This window comes from Podarcis melisellensis (genome assembly GCF_964234715.1).
Source record: "Podarcis melisellensis genome assembly, chromosome: 3".
Classification (NCBI taxonomy): domain Eukaryota; kingdom Metazoa; phylum Chordata; class Lepidosauria; order Squamata; family Lacertidae; genus Podarcis; species Podarcis melisellensis.
The window spans coordinates 84,517,093-84,533,761 of NC_138530.1; the positions used below are offsets into that span (position 1 = coordinate 84,517,093).

The 16,669-nt window shown below is 42.0% G+C and overlaps 1 protein-coding gene across 2 annotated transcripts in view; it reads left to right on the forward strand.

Annotated features, from left to right (window-relative positions):
• Positions 1 to 844: 844 nt before the first annotated feature.
• The window catches only part of B3GAT2 (beta-1,3-glucuronyltransferase 2), a 211,392-nt gene continuing 195,567 nt past the window's right edge, over positions 845 to 16,669 (forward strand). Inside the window, exon 1 of one of the 2 annotated variants that reach the window (XM_081904931.1) lies at positions 845 to 913. The gene's annotated coding sequence lies outside the window, so the exon portion shown is untranslated. Of the gene's footprint in view, positions 914 to 10,956; positions 10,976 to 16,669 lie in introns of those variants that run through there. The other variant, XM_081904929.1, reaches the window with a different exon arrangement.

The window sequence follows — 16,669 nt, forward strand, 5'->3', positions numbered from 1 at the left end:
TGACCCTTTCGTCTGATCTTGTGGGGATTCTCTTAATGTTCTTATGATGGAATGCCTGAGATGGAAAGCATGGGACCCAACACGCAAACACACACATTCACATTGCAAGTGAGCAAAGACATTCTGTGAGAATGCCACACAAATAAGGTGAGTAGCATTTAGGCCTGGTTTACAATCTGAGGAGTCTATGCAAAGCACATGGGATGCAAATAAATTTGCTCCAAGATTGCATGGATAATCTTAAAGTTCATCTGTTTGTCTACTGCCTTTGTTGGTAGCCTGAAGGTCAGAATCTTTAGTATCTCCTACATTAACAGAGATTTGAGAATTTGTGGTTTAAACAAGCGGCATACCCTATAGGTATAGGCACCTTCTTTCTACAGGGCTTTCCAAGTACAGGATAATACCAGTTCATTCTCTGCAACTAATTTTATAAAAAACTCAAACTATTTGGTTCGAACCTAGTGCTTTATATTGCATTGCCTCCCTATTTGTTGTCTCTCCTTTAGCATCTTGTCTTAAAATGCATTATGATAGAAGCTGGCTCGCCTCAGACAGGATTTATGCAGTTCAGAGCAAGGAAAACATGAAACTCAAGAACATCACTGAGAATGGAGACTAAATCTGGTGACCGTTTGCCAGAGGAAAAAAGGAAGGATAAACAAGATCCAAGAGTGTAAAAACATTTAATAAACTTCTTAATCTCTTCCTTCTTAATCTGCAGATAGTTTGTGACAGAGGTACAGAACTCAATCCAGGGGTTATGGGTGGGGAGGAAGGGATGAATACTACTTGTAATATAAAAATATTTTGGTTTACAATGGTCATTTTTCTTCATTTATAGGAACATCATCATGAGGCTTGGGAATACCTTGACCTGAAATGGGCTGAATCCTGATGACACTGATCTAATGTAAGCATACTGAACCTGTTAATCCTCTGGAGATGTTGGAAGCTTTTTGCGTGAGAATTCCCTCCAAAGTATTGCCACACTTTCTGCCTGCAAAGAAAACACTGGATTTCTAAGAAACTAGTCTCTCCCTAATGCAGTGGATCTCTCCAGGGCCCCCACCTTACATCTGCTTATGAACTTCAGTGCTTGGTTTGCATTTGATCCAGGAGAATTCCAAGTGACAGGTAGTGTAAACATCCTACACTCTCAGCTGTGTGGAAAAGAAGAAAGCTGGGAGAAGGCTGTTTACTCTCTCTGCCTTGGAAAGCAGCTGAAGGAGGAAAACATGGAGATCTTGCAAGTTCCCCCCCCCCCCCTAAGCCCTGTTTGGCGCTTGCTGTGTAGCAGTTTGCATGTGTATGTTTTGACGCCAAGTTGAACAAACCCTGGTGAGAATTTTAAAAATAGAAGTTAATTAGTGTACAATGCTTGTTTTTAAAATTACTGTGGGGTGTAATTAGGCACTAAGGAGGAAAAGCTACCCAGAACGTACCTCCATAACATGGGAAGAGCCATCTAGTTCAGCATTGTGTTCTCACAACAGCCCACAAGCAGGTTGTGAGGGCCTTAGCACTCTTTCCCACTAGCGATCCATGGTCATATCTCTCTTAATAAACATAGTATCATGATAAGTAATGTGTAATGGATAAATGCCAGCTTTCATACTGAAATGGAATAAACTAGAATTAACTTAAACATCACTCAAGAGATTTAATGAGAGGGGGGCAGTTCTTAATAGTCCAGGCAGCTTGGTTTTGTTTGGATACCATTGCCAGTGCATCTGACAAGAAAAAATTGGGGCCTAATGTTTTGGAATCGTCAATAAACTTGAAGTTTGAAAAAATGGGATGGAGTATGTATACTTAATTGGAAAACGTTTTGCAAAACTAAGGATGCCATTACTTTTATATTGACAATGCACTTACTTTTTAAGCAGAAGTGCTGTGTAGTACAATTGCATTTTTATCACATGTGATCCTTGTTGATGTGCAGGAGATTTTGATCCTTCTCTTCACACTTAAGACTGTGGTGTGGAACAGCAACATTTCTGATAGAATAGCATTTTATAGTTGGAAGGAAACGTCAATGAATTGGAAGCTTTGATAATTGGAGCATCTACTATCGCAGATTCAAGGCGCGCATGCACACACACTACAAAGGAAAAAATAGCTCTGGCATCTCTGGAACATGCCTTAATGGAAGAAGCTATATGTTAGTTACAACCTTCCTATTAACAATTTACAGATGTAGTACTGGGCTGGAGCTGGGCTTGTGAATCCAGGATTGGCTTTTGTACAGAGACAGGCAGTTCCCATATTTATTAGAGTAACAAGCTCCAAGAGTTTGAGACACTAGACTTCTAAAGTGTGGGTCATCCTTCAGTCTAAAACTGAGGGCCAAACTAGACATTACTTTCAAACGTGCAGTGATTGCTCAGCAGCGCTGTGTTGGATTAAAAGCTAGTACTTTATATTTTTATTCAATTGCAGAAAGTTGGGAAATAAATTTTCATGGTGATCTGTTTTGGAGGGCAACGTTTTCATTTTTGTTTCTGCTCCAAATTCCCCTTACCAATGACTTTTTCCCCTGTAGGGTTTTAAATGGTGTGTTTACCTTTTTTAAAAATGACTTTGGAACAAGAGAATGGGCTGCTTTGCATGGGGTTTGGATCAGGTGAGGCAGGAAAGCATGAAATTCCCTGCTCCAGTGCATTGCTCTCCATCTCTCTTGCCTGCAACAACTGCTCTTTGGGGAGGGGGAGTGGTGTTGGGGTTACCAGGCTGCTGCTGGATTTGTATGCAGCAGGTAGTTTGCTCTTGGTTTGTTACAAGTTGAAGGTCTTCAGCCAGATTGATTATGAAAGGTTTGCTCATACCCACTTGCATTCATGAAGGGATGGGATCAAGACCTTATGAAACTTTATTTTTATTTCGTAAAATCAATGCACCACTTGCTTGTAAAGAAAACAACCCATCAAAGCACTGTGTGTGTGTGTGTGTGTGTGTGTGTGTGTGTGTGTAGGACATGCAGAAGCAATCACCTCAACCTATCTTTTTGACTTTAGAGCGCATGATTCATTTATCTATCCTATGGCTAACCCCGTATAGTTAAAGCTATGGTTTTCCCAGTAGTGATGTACGGAAGTGAGAGCTGGACCATAAAGAAGGCTGATCGCCGAAGAATTGATGCTTTTGAATTATGGTCTGGAGGAGACTCTTGAGAGTCCCATGGACTGCAAGAAGAACAAACCTATCCATTCTTAAGGAAATCAGCCCTGAGTGCTCACTGGAAGGACAGATCCTGAAGCTGAGGCTCCAATACTTTGGCCACCTCACAAGAAGAGAAGATTCCCTGGAAAAGACCCTGATGTTGGGAAAGATGGAGGGCACAAGGAGAAGGGGACGACAGAGGACGAGATGGTTGGACAGTGTTCTCAAAGCTACAAACATGAGCCTGACCAAACTGCGGGAGGCAGTGGAAGACAGGAGTGCCTGGCGTGCTCTGGTCCATGGGGTCACGAAGAGTCGGACACGACTAAACGACTAAACAGCAACAACATGGCTAACCCAGCATGGTTTCCTTCAGTATCTCTTAGGTGTAGATATGCTACCTTTGAAAATAGAGGTTCCATTTTTCATTGTGGGAAAATTCATGGCAAAGTCTAATAGCAATCTTGTTGACCATAATGTGTTCTGAAGATACAACAATGTCTTAGTGTATACCATTCAAGAAGAAATCTCTCTACTGCCTCAGTGTGAATTTAGTAGCTTCACAAATTTTGTGTGCAAGCACTATTCCTAATAAGCTACGGTCCTACGTGTGAGTCTTTATGGTGATTTTGAGGCGTTCTCTGCATGCTGTAGCTATGTGTAACTAACATTTTTTTAGGTTACTTGAAACTGCATTAGAACTTTCCATATGGTACAGATTCTAGATTGGAAGTAGAATCAGGAAGCATCCAAGAGAAACTGGCCTGTAGTGTATACATTCATTTTTGTTATCTGGTAAACTGGCTGTTTTATGAAACTGGGAGACTGGAGCAAATTCAAAAACATTTCCTATTGCTTTCTGGTATCAAACCTCCCCTGCCCCCAGCTGTAGACAAATGAGCTGTGTATTTAATATGCCTCGTTATTCTACGCATGTGAAGGAAAACAGTCTAAATGTTTTGTTTTGAGATGACGGTCACTTGGAGGTTCCTGGGCTCACATTTCCTGGAGTCTTTGTTATAACTTCATCTCTGTTAGAAAGGAAATGGAAAGTTGCTTTTAAAAAATAACCCTGTGCTGCACTAGGGGTGGGGTTGGGGGGGGGCTATCTGGCAGGATTTTTTCTTTTCTTTTTGAAGTGCCAAATCCTTTCAAGTGGTTGAGAGAGAGAGGATTAAAAGTGAATAATGTTAAAGACAAATTGAAGTTGATGCTTGACTTGTCAGTCTCTGGAGTTTCCTGAACAGACTGAATGAAATGTTTTTCAGTTGAAGCCCACAAAGAATTTTTTTTAAAAAGAATCTGAATGGAGAACAGCAAGGATTTGCATCCTTGTGTCCAGTTTCGTTCCTGGCTTACTAGTGATTATTCCGTTCCTGAGGAATCTTGGCAGCTGGAGAGAATGGTCCAGTTCACAGGACAGGATTTTGACTGTGAATCCTTTGAAAAGAGCTACTCCTAGCTGGATAAAAAGTACAGTGAGGAACAAAAGAGTGGGATAAAAGCAGTATGTGTGTGTCTCGTGCGTATGCATTGTCTTAATTGTAAAGACAGTAATGTTTTTTTTTAATAATAATTGTGGTGGTGTTTTCCCATGTGCAGGAATTAATATTTTCCTCCATTGGGTGAGATACGGGATATAAATAAATTAAAGTGATCAGATGTCTTATCAGCTGTGTGTGTGGCCCACCTTGACAAAATGCTGTACTTAAATGTAAAAGGTTGCATATGCAGCTTTGTTGAACTGGGTTACATTTTATGCAAAGCAGTCCTCTTGGCATTGAGGGAATGGGCATGCACACATGGACCCCATTCTTTGCTAGCTTCTATAAGAGCTTTCGGAAGCATTTGCTATGCTTGATCACAACATTGTTTTGATCTGTTTGAAGCGGCTGGTGATGTGGTTCAAAGCCAAACCCAAGCCAGCTCTTTACACATAACAATTTGTAATTGCGTCCAGAGTTGTGGGGATAGGGGAGGGGCTCAGGCCAAATAACTTGACTGCTCCCCAGGCAATCGGGACGACTGAAAGGAGATCAGGTCTCACTGGATTCCCTCCTCTCGAAGGATCATTGTGTGTATTCTTATGATACTCTATACTGCCATCTTATGTTTTCAGGTGTTTAGTGTTGAGAGACCTTTTACAGACTTGCCAGCAGCTAAATAAATTTTAGTGGGCTGTTGTAGTTTTTGTTTCTTGGTGCCGCCCTCATTGCCTGTCACTTTTTCACCATTCTTATGTTTACTCCGTAAAGAAACACGTGGTTGGGATTGACCTGAAGTCACACCACGTGTGGTAATTTGTATGTTGAGCATCATAACTATAGCAAGTTAAGAGGTGGTCAGTATATTCATTTCTCTTTTAACAATGTAAGAAACACTTCGTTGGATCAAGCCAAAGGCCCATCTGTTCCGACTTTCTGTTTGCACAGTGGCCAACCAGATGCCTATGGGCAGCCAGCAAGCAAGTCATAAACACAACAGCCCCTCTCCTATCTGTGATTATCTGCAACTGGTGTTCAGAAGTATACTGCCTCTTGATAATGGAGCTGGAGCAGTCACATGCTTGCAGTACTTATGCAGACAGAATGATTGGACGAGTGCAATGTTTAATCCCACTCTCTGTTCTCACATGGATTTTATTTTTTTCAAAGAACTAAGTTTATCTTAAGTCATTCATTACCTCCCTGGTCTGGTCTGTCAGGCTGTCTTTAACAGCAAGTCAATGTGCTCCTCCATATAACGGTGTTACTGATCAAAGGCCCAGAATTTGTCTTGAATAAGGGTTATTATGAAAGAGTAGGGATGCCACCTGAACACTGTCCATATTTCAGTTTTGTTTTTGCTTTTGAGCCCCCCAAGCACACCAGAACTGGGTTGTTCCAGGCCTCGCTTCCATGCACAGTGTCCGCCAGTGTATTGTGCAGGTATTTTCAACCTAAGCACGATGCACCTCAGCTTTGCAGATAATTAAATGCAGCTTGTATCTGTCACACACAATTTCATAACCTTGATAATGATTCATATATTAAGATGAGAAGGGGTAATTGAAATAAGAACATACTTTGGGTAAAAAGAAAAAAAAACATTCTTCTAAAAGAAGGAATAATATCCACCTTATGGATTTTTCGAGGACGGAACTTGTTTAACTCTGCAGGCTACAAAGCTTCCTACTAAATGAAAACGATGCTTGCATACGTTTTGTTCATCAGAATCTTTCTATTATGCCTTTTGATATGTCTGAAAAAATAAAATTAAAAAAAAACCACAGGGAAACAATTATCGTAAAACTGTAGAAACATTAAGGAACTAAAAATACAGCAACCATAGTTAGTTAAGCAGCAGTAAACTTCCAATACACCCGGAAACTTTCTGGAATAAAACTACTCTTTGCCTGGTGCCAAGAAGCCATCATGGATGAAGTAAAGCCAATTCCAGTGGGGAAGAAGTGCCATGGAATGTGTCACTTCTGAGAAGCCTCTTTTATCTTCTAATCTAATATATCCCAAAGGGAATAGTTTACCCTCTGAGTGCCTCAGATCTTTGTGGCTGTGCATATTTCTCCAAAACATATAACATGTGGTGGGGGGTGGGGGGTCTTTGTAGCCGCATTCGTCTCAATCCTATGCAGAATTGAGTGCACATAAGCCCATTTATTTTCAATATGTGCATGAGCAATGTTCAGAGCTTTTGACCTCGTCCTTCAAACTCATTGCACTGCCAAAAAGATTTGAGGCCTGACAGCGTTCTTTAGGAAACCTTGTTCTTTAGAAAACCTTGTTTACTGTTTGGGATCATTGGTTGCTCTATGACCAGTCTGTTACAAAGCAATGGAAAATTTAAGGAATGAGGTCCTGCATTTGGAACTGCATGATTGCAGATGGTTGCTTCATGCATGCTTTATGGATGCCACCAGAGGGCAATGCAGTTCTTTCACAAACTTAAAAAGGTCTCTTGTTTAAGATCCCGTGAGTTGATAACACAAATCTGACTTGCCCATGGAAGTGTGAAGTTTTGAACTATACGCTGAACTTGGAATTTCGCAGACGTAGGTAAGGAGCCAGGTATTAAAAATGGATGTAAGGCTTCATATAGGTGACTTTGGGAAAGGAAAATTTGCAATATGCAATGTGACTTTCTTTGATAGACAGTGGGGGATACTCGGCATCAAGGCCAATGTATTGTGTAAACACAGCAATAACCCTACAGCCTCAGATCTATGTTCAGCCCTCAAGTCTGGATGGGTAGATCGTCATCTTGGCCACAAGCTGAAAATATATGTAAGAATTTTAAAGAGCTACTCACTCTTATTTTTAAATAAGTCACACAGGGGTGGCTAACCTGTGGTCCTCCAGGTAAAGGTAAAGGGACCGCTGACCATTAGATCCAGTCGTGACTGACTCTGGGGTTGCGGCACTCATCTCGCTTTATTGGCAGAGGGAGCCAATGTACAGCTTCCGGGTCATGTGGCCAGCATGACTAAGCCGCTTCTGGTGAACCAGAGCAGCACATGGAAACGCTGTTTATCTTCCCGCAGGAGCGGTACCTATTTATCTACTTGCACTTTGACGTGCTTTCGAACTGCTAGGTTGGCAGGAGCTGGGACTGAGCAACAGGAGCTCACCCTGTCGCGGGGATTCAAACCGCCGACCTTCTGATCGGCAAGTCCTAGGCTCTGTGGTTTAACCCACAACGCCACCTGTGTTAGACTCCAATTCCCATCAGCCCCAACCAGCATGGCACATGGTTAGGGGTGATGGAAGTTGTAATCCACAAACATCTGGAGGGCTAAACTGCTTTATAGTGTATTATCAACACATAACAACCCAGTTGATGTTTCATTTAAATTATATCATGGCTTGTTTTAGAAATACTGGTTGATAATCTTGCCATGGGCTGAAGGCAGTTCTTTTCCCAGGAATATCTTTCATGGTTGCTCTGTTGCTGCTTCTCCCTTGTGGCTGATCGTTTGCGTAATGTGTTCAGTCCCACAGGACTGGAGTGGCTTATCGTGCATATTTGAACCAGTGACCCGGAGAAGGCTGTGCTAGTACTTGACACAGCAAAGCATTGCAGCATACTAGAAGAGCATTAACAATATGTAAATGTTTTGTTCCCAAGCTTAGGCAACTAAAACCTGCCAAAAGAGAAGCAATGCATTTTTTTGTTTTTGTTTTTTGGCTAGGGATTTAAATACTCTGTATAGAATAGTATTACTAAATAATCCTTGCACACAGAAACACACCCCTTTTTTTGTTTCCATGCAAAAGCATTTCATCTCTCTCATGTATGTGTTTCTGTAACTGTATTTTTGTAAAGCTTTGCTTAAGTTGTTTCTGCTTCAGTTTTCTGTACGCTGCTCAAAAGATATTTTGAATATAGTAAGCGGTATAGAAATTAAGTAATCAAAAGGTGGGGAGCCTGTGGCCTTCCAGATGTTTAAGACTATACCTCCCATTATCCCTGACCTTCCATCATTCATGATAGGAGTCCAGAAACAGCTGAGAGGCTGCGGGTTCCTCAGCCTTGCCTTTTATGAGCTGCTTGCACTCTAAAAATGAGTGCAGCCTGGTCACAAGTTTACCATCTCATCTGTGCTTTGGTGACAACCATATCTTAAGTTTTAATACTTTTTCCCCTCTTGATTTGGATCTGCCTGACACTGGTGGGGAATCTCTCCTGGGTAAGACATTGATCTGTTTGGCGGGAGAAAAGGTTTGCCTATTCCACATTATTGCAGCCTGCTTCGCTTTTTGCCTACACCAAAATTGACAAATCGGGTACATGTGCAGCTAAATGTATGATAAATTAAGCAAATGTAAAACTGGTTCTTCTAAGTGATGGTGCATGTGGAACACTTGACTGCTCAGACTTTGGGGGGGGGGTTGTATTTGGAAAAATAATGAATAGACACTGTCAATCTTCATATTACTTGCGTCACCTGTGCCCATCAACTGCATTGACTTCTTCCAAGCAATCTGAACATTGCAGCAGCACAGCCTGTTCAGTTCTTACTTACCCGCAGTTTCCTCGGCAACCAACAAGCAATCCCAGAAACAGATTCCACACAATGGCAAGAAACCAAAAAAAAACCCTCCTAAGCAACACTTTCAGTTCTTTGGCAGCTCTATTTTTAATGCTAGAAATGAAAACTCTCTTAAGATACCATTCTTTGAAGTACCATAGTGGAGAACCCATAATACTAAAAAGATCCAATGGCAGTGGGGTGGGATGTTATCTCTAATGCTAGTCCTTCTTAAGAGGACAACAAAAAGGCATTTTTTTTGTATTTGTAAATAGCTTGAAAATGAACTCCCTCCTCTGCTGTCATGCTTTATAAAGTAGATTCCATCTGTGGCTTTTATCCTTGGTTCCTGATTTACTAACGTTTCAGGTCGGAAAAAGGTTGGCCACAAAAGGTCAGTTTGCCCCGCCCCTTCCTTAGTTCTTATGTTTTCTGACACTTTTTAAGGCTGGAACAGGAACAGTTCTAAGTTCTTTTCTGCAAATTATGAAGATGAATATATTCTTGATGTGCAAATATTTATTGTCATTTCAATAGTTATTTCACATTACAGTGGTACCTCTGGTTACGTACTTAATTCGTTCCGGAGGTCTGTTCTTAACCTGAAACTGTTCTTAACCTGAAGCACCACTTTAGTTAATGGGGCCTCCTGCTGCTGCCGCTGCTGCACCGCCGGAGCACAATTTCTGTTCTCATCCTGAAGCAAAGTTCTTAACCTGAGGTAATATTTCTGGGTTAGCGGAGTCTGTAACCTGAAGTGTATGTAACCTGAAGCGTATGTACTGTAACTAGAAGTCCCACTGTAGTTGAATTCAGCAGATCTACTGAATCAGTCTCTTCTCGTTTCCGAACTGTTTCCATAACAGCTGTTAATTATAAGAATTTATATTTAACATAATTTGTGCCTGTGTTTGTTTTTACTCCCTTCCTTCCTTCCTTCCTTCCTTCCTTCCTTCCTTCCTTCCTTCCTTCCTTGTGACACAACTACTTAGATTGTAAGTGACCAGGGACATTTTTATTTTATTTGACTGAATGTAAGCTGGAAGCCTTTGAGGGTGAAGAACTGAGTAAAATGCCTATAGTAATAATTCATTAATTTACATGTGCAGTAAGATACCATGTAATGTGCAGCCTGGCATTTCCCACACAGGCATAAGTAAGTTTATTTACATGCCACATTTTCCACAAATTGTGCTTGAAGTGCTTCACATAATTTAGAAAATTCAAGTACATCAGTAGGCGCAATACATAATTTTACCTCTACAGTGTAATGTTTGACAGTTCAACACCAATTCATTTCAAAGTACAAAAAATGTTTAAATAAGTATAAAACGGGTAGATAACACAGTAGGTATCCTCCAGAATTAGACTATAGCATCCATCAGCCCCAGCCAGCATGGCCAATAATCAGGAATGATGGGAATTGTAGTATAACAATATCTGTGGGGTTGGGGGGGCACTGTGTTGGGTACTCCAGTATAAAACATGGCAGTAGGTCAATTAACAATACCCACACAGCATCCACATTATATGCACCCTAAGTCAGCCAACCAAACAAGGCCAAATGTACTGCTGAACAACGAAAAGGCCCACTGTTGTCCTAGATCAGGGTTTCCCAAACTTCGGTCTCCAGCTGTTCTTTGACTACAATTCCCATCACCCTGACCACTGGTCCTGCTAGCGAGGGATGATGGGAGTTGTAGTCCCAAAACAACTGCCCAAGAGGAGAGGTTCCATCAACAGACATCCTCTTCTCAGCAAAGACCCTTGCCTTGAGCAACCGCTGAGGTATGTTTTGGGCTATTAATAAGTCTATTGTAGAACACCATTTGAGTTCAAAGAACTAAACTTCAGTTTTGAAACCAACATAGGGCAAATGATTGTAGGGCAAGCAAGTTCAGCCAGAAGAAGAGGAGTTTTCAGCAATATGTCGTGGCGGGAGGAGCCTTCAGCCACAATCCCTGGTATGAGGCAAGTGTGCCCCTCGTCTTTGAAAGAAAGACGCTTGTGCAGTTAACCATGAGGCACAATTGCGTTTCGAAGGAAGATTTTGTTCTGCTCATGAGGCTCTTGTTTCTGCCATGCCTGACAGGAATCACTTCTAGAAGAAAGTGGTATTTTTAGGTTGAGGTATAATGAGATCCTTCCTTGCTTTCGGCATAATTGTTAAGAAATATACATTTTGTGTGTGTGTACAAAATTGGATAGAAATGCTGACAGGCTGGCGTTCATAGCTGCTGACACAAACTTTCTGAGCATAGGCCATACACATTCTGCTGACACCAACACTCTCCTTGGGAACAGCTGGCAATGCCTGCTGATCCCTTCCCTCAGAGCACATCCCAGCCATTGACTATGTAGATGGTTTTAAAGTACCACCCCTAATCTATTCATTACCTGAAGTAGTGAAAATCTTAAGGCAAAATGTCCCTACATCTCTTAATTGCATTCCTAAGCACTTTCCCCTGCTCTTAACATGCCAACATCGCTGTGATGTGGGGAAGAATTACCATGCACAATCCTTCCAGTTAGTGTGGTTGACTCACAATATAGGTTTGTATTGTGACTCTATTTACACATGAGTTATATTCATTGGACTGAATAATTCCATTTAAAAACTGGCCCAATGTTGAAACCTTATGGATGGGGCACAACAGTTCTAGACTTAATTTGGTTGCCTAATATACAGCAAATGAGAATAAACAAACATGCTGTGATCAAGTGAAGGCCTTTTCAATCAGCCTTGATTTCATTAGATGGGTTTAGAGGTAGAATACAGATTAGTATTAACCTGTCCTTGCCTTAATTTAAGGCCAAACTTATAATTTGCTGTATTATTCTACAATAAATGGAAATTGAGTATTTTGGTCCCCCCCCCCCTGTGTTGTCCACACTCAGTCTAGATCTATTGCATTTAATATTTTATTTTATTTTTATTTTTCCTCTGAAAAGTGCTTCTTGAGAAACTGGTTTCGTTCCAAAAATAAAAACTCATTGCAAATTGATTCTGCGTTACCCTACAGAGTGTACATTAGAAAGCAAATGAAAACAGATATAGGCAGATGTATTCACACCTGCTCAATGACATGGATGGACATATACCAAGATCACAACCGCAATGTCCTTCATTCACTAGGGACATGTGCAGGGAGGAAAAAAGGCATAGATGTTCAAATGCATATCAAGTAGCCATACCTACCCACCCAGTGGAGCTGAAATGGATGTGCTCTCTCTCTATGTATTATCCAGGTGCTTTTTGTTTACCGAAAGAAAATTGTAAATGGCTGAAGTTTGAGGACCCTACTTACTATTCTGCAGAGGACAATGTCCTAGAATGACTACATTATAGGTCTACTTCCCTGTAAATTTTGCCATGAAAAATGCACCTGGGGTATAATTTCTTCCCCAAAGGTCTGGGTTAGTGTTAATCCCAAAGTAAAATACTGCTTTAAAACGTTACTATACTTGTATCTTGCTGAAGTTTTTTTAATACACATACACACACACTCACACACGCATACAGCCTTCAATTTCATTCATGAAGGTACCATACCTTTTCCTCAATGTTTGCTCCCTTGAGTCGAATGAGATTGATTCTTCTCACCTTGCGTTGAGCAATACTTTTAAGTAATGGTAACTGCAGGGATTTGGTTTCTATTCCCCAATATTAAGAACATGTATAATAATATAAAATATGGCCAGTAGGTCAAACATCAGCTTGTGAACTATTCAATAAAATTGTTATTTATTTCAATATTCTTAAGGAAAAATAAATGAGAGTTCCCTGTGCCAGACAAATTCTCAGACATTAATGCTTCCTCTACCCATGGGCCCTGATATATTTCCCCCTCAGCAATGGGAGCCCTCCTTGTGAAACACTTCCTATACAGAAGCTCACTGGGCCCACTTAACCACCTTTCGCAGCTTGGCAAATATTAATTTTTAATTTTTGCTATTTATGTTTTACTTTTGGGAGGGAGCTAGCTATGGGTTGTATCTCAAGTTCTCAAAGTTGACCAACATGAGTCCATTAATTTTAATGGGTCTTTTCTGAGTCGGATGTTTGTGTTATTCTAAAGCACCAAGGCTGCAGCAAGCAAAGGCAGCACAGTCTGCTGCTTGTGGCTGGAAAGCCAAACAGGATGTTTGTGACTGTTGCCATGGGAACAAAGGGGCAGTCCATTCTGTACTGAGCACCGGATGTTAGCTCAGTGGGTTTGTCATATGACCTGTACAGGATGTACATGGGTGAGTTTCTCTCTGTATGTTGAAGAGAGCAGACATGTTTACTGGATGACTGCTGAAAGACACAAATAAAAGGAGATGTAGATACGTTACTGTCTGTGTCTGATTCCCCTCCCTGGGGATATGCAGGGAGGAGGAGAGAAGGAGAAGCAGTTGGTGTGTTTTCCTCACAGCCTGAGGAAAATCGCCGGAACGGACCTCGTGTTGTTTATCCTGCCGGGAGTCGCCGGAGGGAGGTCTAAGGAATTCAGCCGGTGCCTGATCAGATAGGCACATACCGATGACCGGGTAGCAGAATTCCAACATTGGTAGCAGAGGATGGTTCCTGTTTTCATCGCCCTCTGCATCAAGAAGTGGCTTCCATGGATGCCTGACCTGAGAAAGCTGATTCTCTGCAGCCAGAAGCTGACCAGAGCAAGCTGGAGGCAAAAGCCACGGAGCCCAGGTATGTGATTTTCGGGCTTAGAAGAGTGGATGCAGACTGAGTTATTTCTCTGCTTCGAGGGAGCAGCGTATGGGAAACAGCTCCAGTTAAAAGTGAAACCGCATACCAAACATTCCTGTGGCTTTCTTCTCCAAGGGATTGGAATGTACTGTTGCTAAGCGACGCCTTTCAGTGAAGGCTAATCCTCAGAGAGGAGAAGTGAAAGCAACAATGGAATGTTTTGACTACAAAGGCTGAGGAGCTCCTGGAAATTTCCAACGCAGCCAGCGTTGAGAGCTGCCAGGTGCACAGAGTGTAAACAAGCCAGCTATTGGATTTTAGAGGCTTGTGTTTTGAGAGTCAATGCAAGGACTCACAATGGATGCCAAGAAGGGGGGAGCTTTGCCTTCTCCGCCCCTTTTGACCAGTGACAATTATGCATCTTGGTCTATTAAGATGAAGGCTCTGCTGCAGAATCAGAGACTGTTTGACGTGATAGAGAACCCCATTCCTGCAGCGCCAACGCGTGCTTGGGAGTCACAGGATGTGAAGGCCAGAACTGCCATAATTCTGTGCGTGTCAGATTCGCAGTTGATCCACATACAAGGCTTAGAGCACGCGAGAGATGTTTGGAACACGCTGAGAAGGACACATCAGAGAGATGCAGGTTCTTCAGCGTTGCTGTATTTTGAGAAGCTGACCAACCTGAGGCTTGCGCCTGATGGAGATGTTCAAGCGCACCTGACGGAAATGAAATTTCTGCGTCAACAGATGGTGGAACGCAATTTCCGTTTGCAGGAGGAAGTGTTTTGCTTCATGGTGATCAACAGCCTGAATCGGACTTACAAAACAGTTGCCAGTCAGCTGGGGTCTCTCCCAGCGAATGATCTCACGTCGGAGAGGGTCTTTGCCGTCGTGTTGAATGAACATGACAGGCTTGCAGCCCTGGACGTGAAGGACAGAGGGAGGGAAGAACGGAGTTCTAACGCCCCCACTGCTCAAGCTACTGGAGGAGATGCTGTAGCTATGAACGTTGTCCGATGTTACAATTGTGACCAGACTGGGCATATTCAGCGGAACTGTACGAAGCCACGTCGGAAGAAAGGAGCCAAGGGAAGCTCCACAAAGTCTGACACGTCAGACAAAGGTCACACCAAGCCAAAGGCAAAGACTGCAAAGGCTTTGATGTCGCTAAAAGCCACACCAGAAGCGGGGAATTTCTTTGTTTTGGATACTGGAGCCACAGTTCACATGACGGGACACAGAGGACTGTTTTCTACGTTTAAGAAGCAAAGCTTCGCTGTACAACAAGCCAACGGTCAAAAGCTGGAAGCGACCGGAATTGGGACTGTATATCTTAAAAGTCTGAACTTGACTATAAACAATGTTTATTTGGTTCCAGAGTTGAAGTTTAATCTGCTCAGCGCTTCGCAGATTGCCAAGAAGGGACTGAAACTGTCCTATGATGATGAGAAATGCGAGATCTACAAAGATGGAGAGCTGTATCTTTCTGCCAAAGAGAAAGATGGACTGTATTTGTTGACTTTTGATCAAAGTGATTACATGAAATGTAATTCTTGTGATTCTAACATGATCTCTTTTGCAGGTGTAGCTGAGAAGGACGCCAAGCAGGTGACCTCGAGGGGCAAAAGAGCATTTCAGCGGGTGTATGCTGATGTGATTGGTCCTTTAGAACCATCTAGAGGCAATGCAAAGTATTACCTAATATGTGTTGATTCTTTTACAGGTTTTATCTGGATTTATCTTTTGGAGAGACCGAAAGAAGCCTTAGAAAGGTTTAAGGAGTTTTGTGACAAGGTTAAAAATATGCATGATGCTGACATAGATTGTCTTTGCACAGATGAGAAGCCAATTTTTCTTTTACAGGAGTTCCAGAGGTTCCTGAAGAAGAAAGGGATAAAACACAAACTTGCAGCTTCCGAAGAAGCTTGGAATAGATGTGTTTGTGTTAGGGTGAACAAAGAATTGCATAAGGGAATGCATGCGCAATTACTTAGTTCACATCTGCCACATGAGTACTGGGCTGAATCGCTAATGTCATATTGTTATACCTGGTTGAGAAAGTTTTCAAAAGAGTTGGGAAGTTCTCCTTTTGAGAAACTGTTCCACAGAAAACCTTCTGTTGCCCATTTCAAGGTTTTTGGGTCTCATGTGAGAACAGAAGCTCCAGGTGGAGTAAAGAATGCCAGAGGCATTTTTGTGGGTTATGAAAAGGGTCTCTACAGAGTAATTTTGTCTGAATCTGGAAAGGTGATTCTCACAAAATTTCTAGAGAGTGCTCCTGAACAAGAGAGAGTGATTGTTCACACATTTCCCACAGGTGATGATGATTCTGATGATGATGATGATGATGTTGATTTTATTGAGTTCAGTAGTACTGATGATGACAGCGATAGCTCAGAAAGCTCAGTTGTCACAGTCATTGAGAGGAAATCTCACACAATGACTAGACCCTCAGAAGAGGAGGATGAACCACTGATTAAGCTTAGTACTGGTTCTCCAGAGAGTTCAAAGGCTGAACCAGAAAGTAGAGAAGAGCAGCACCTCTTACGTAGGTCTGAGAGAGCAACGAAGGGTGTACCACCCAAGAGGTATTCACAAGAGTTTGCTTACTTAGCTGTTGCTGTTGTAAACGACCAAGGTCAGATTGAAGCTGTGTCTGAGTCAGAGACAAAGGCACAACAGAGAATTGTTAACCAAGGTAATGCAGAAGCACTCATTCCTTGGAAGTCACACAACCAGAGAGGTACATTGGTAAAACCAGTGGCGGGTAGTTCCAAGGGTGGAACTGA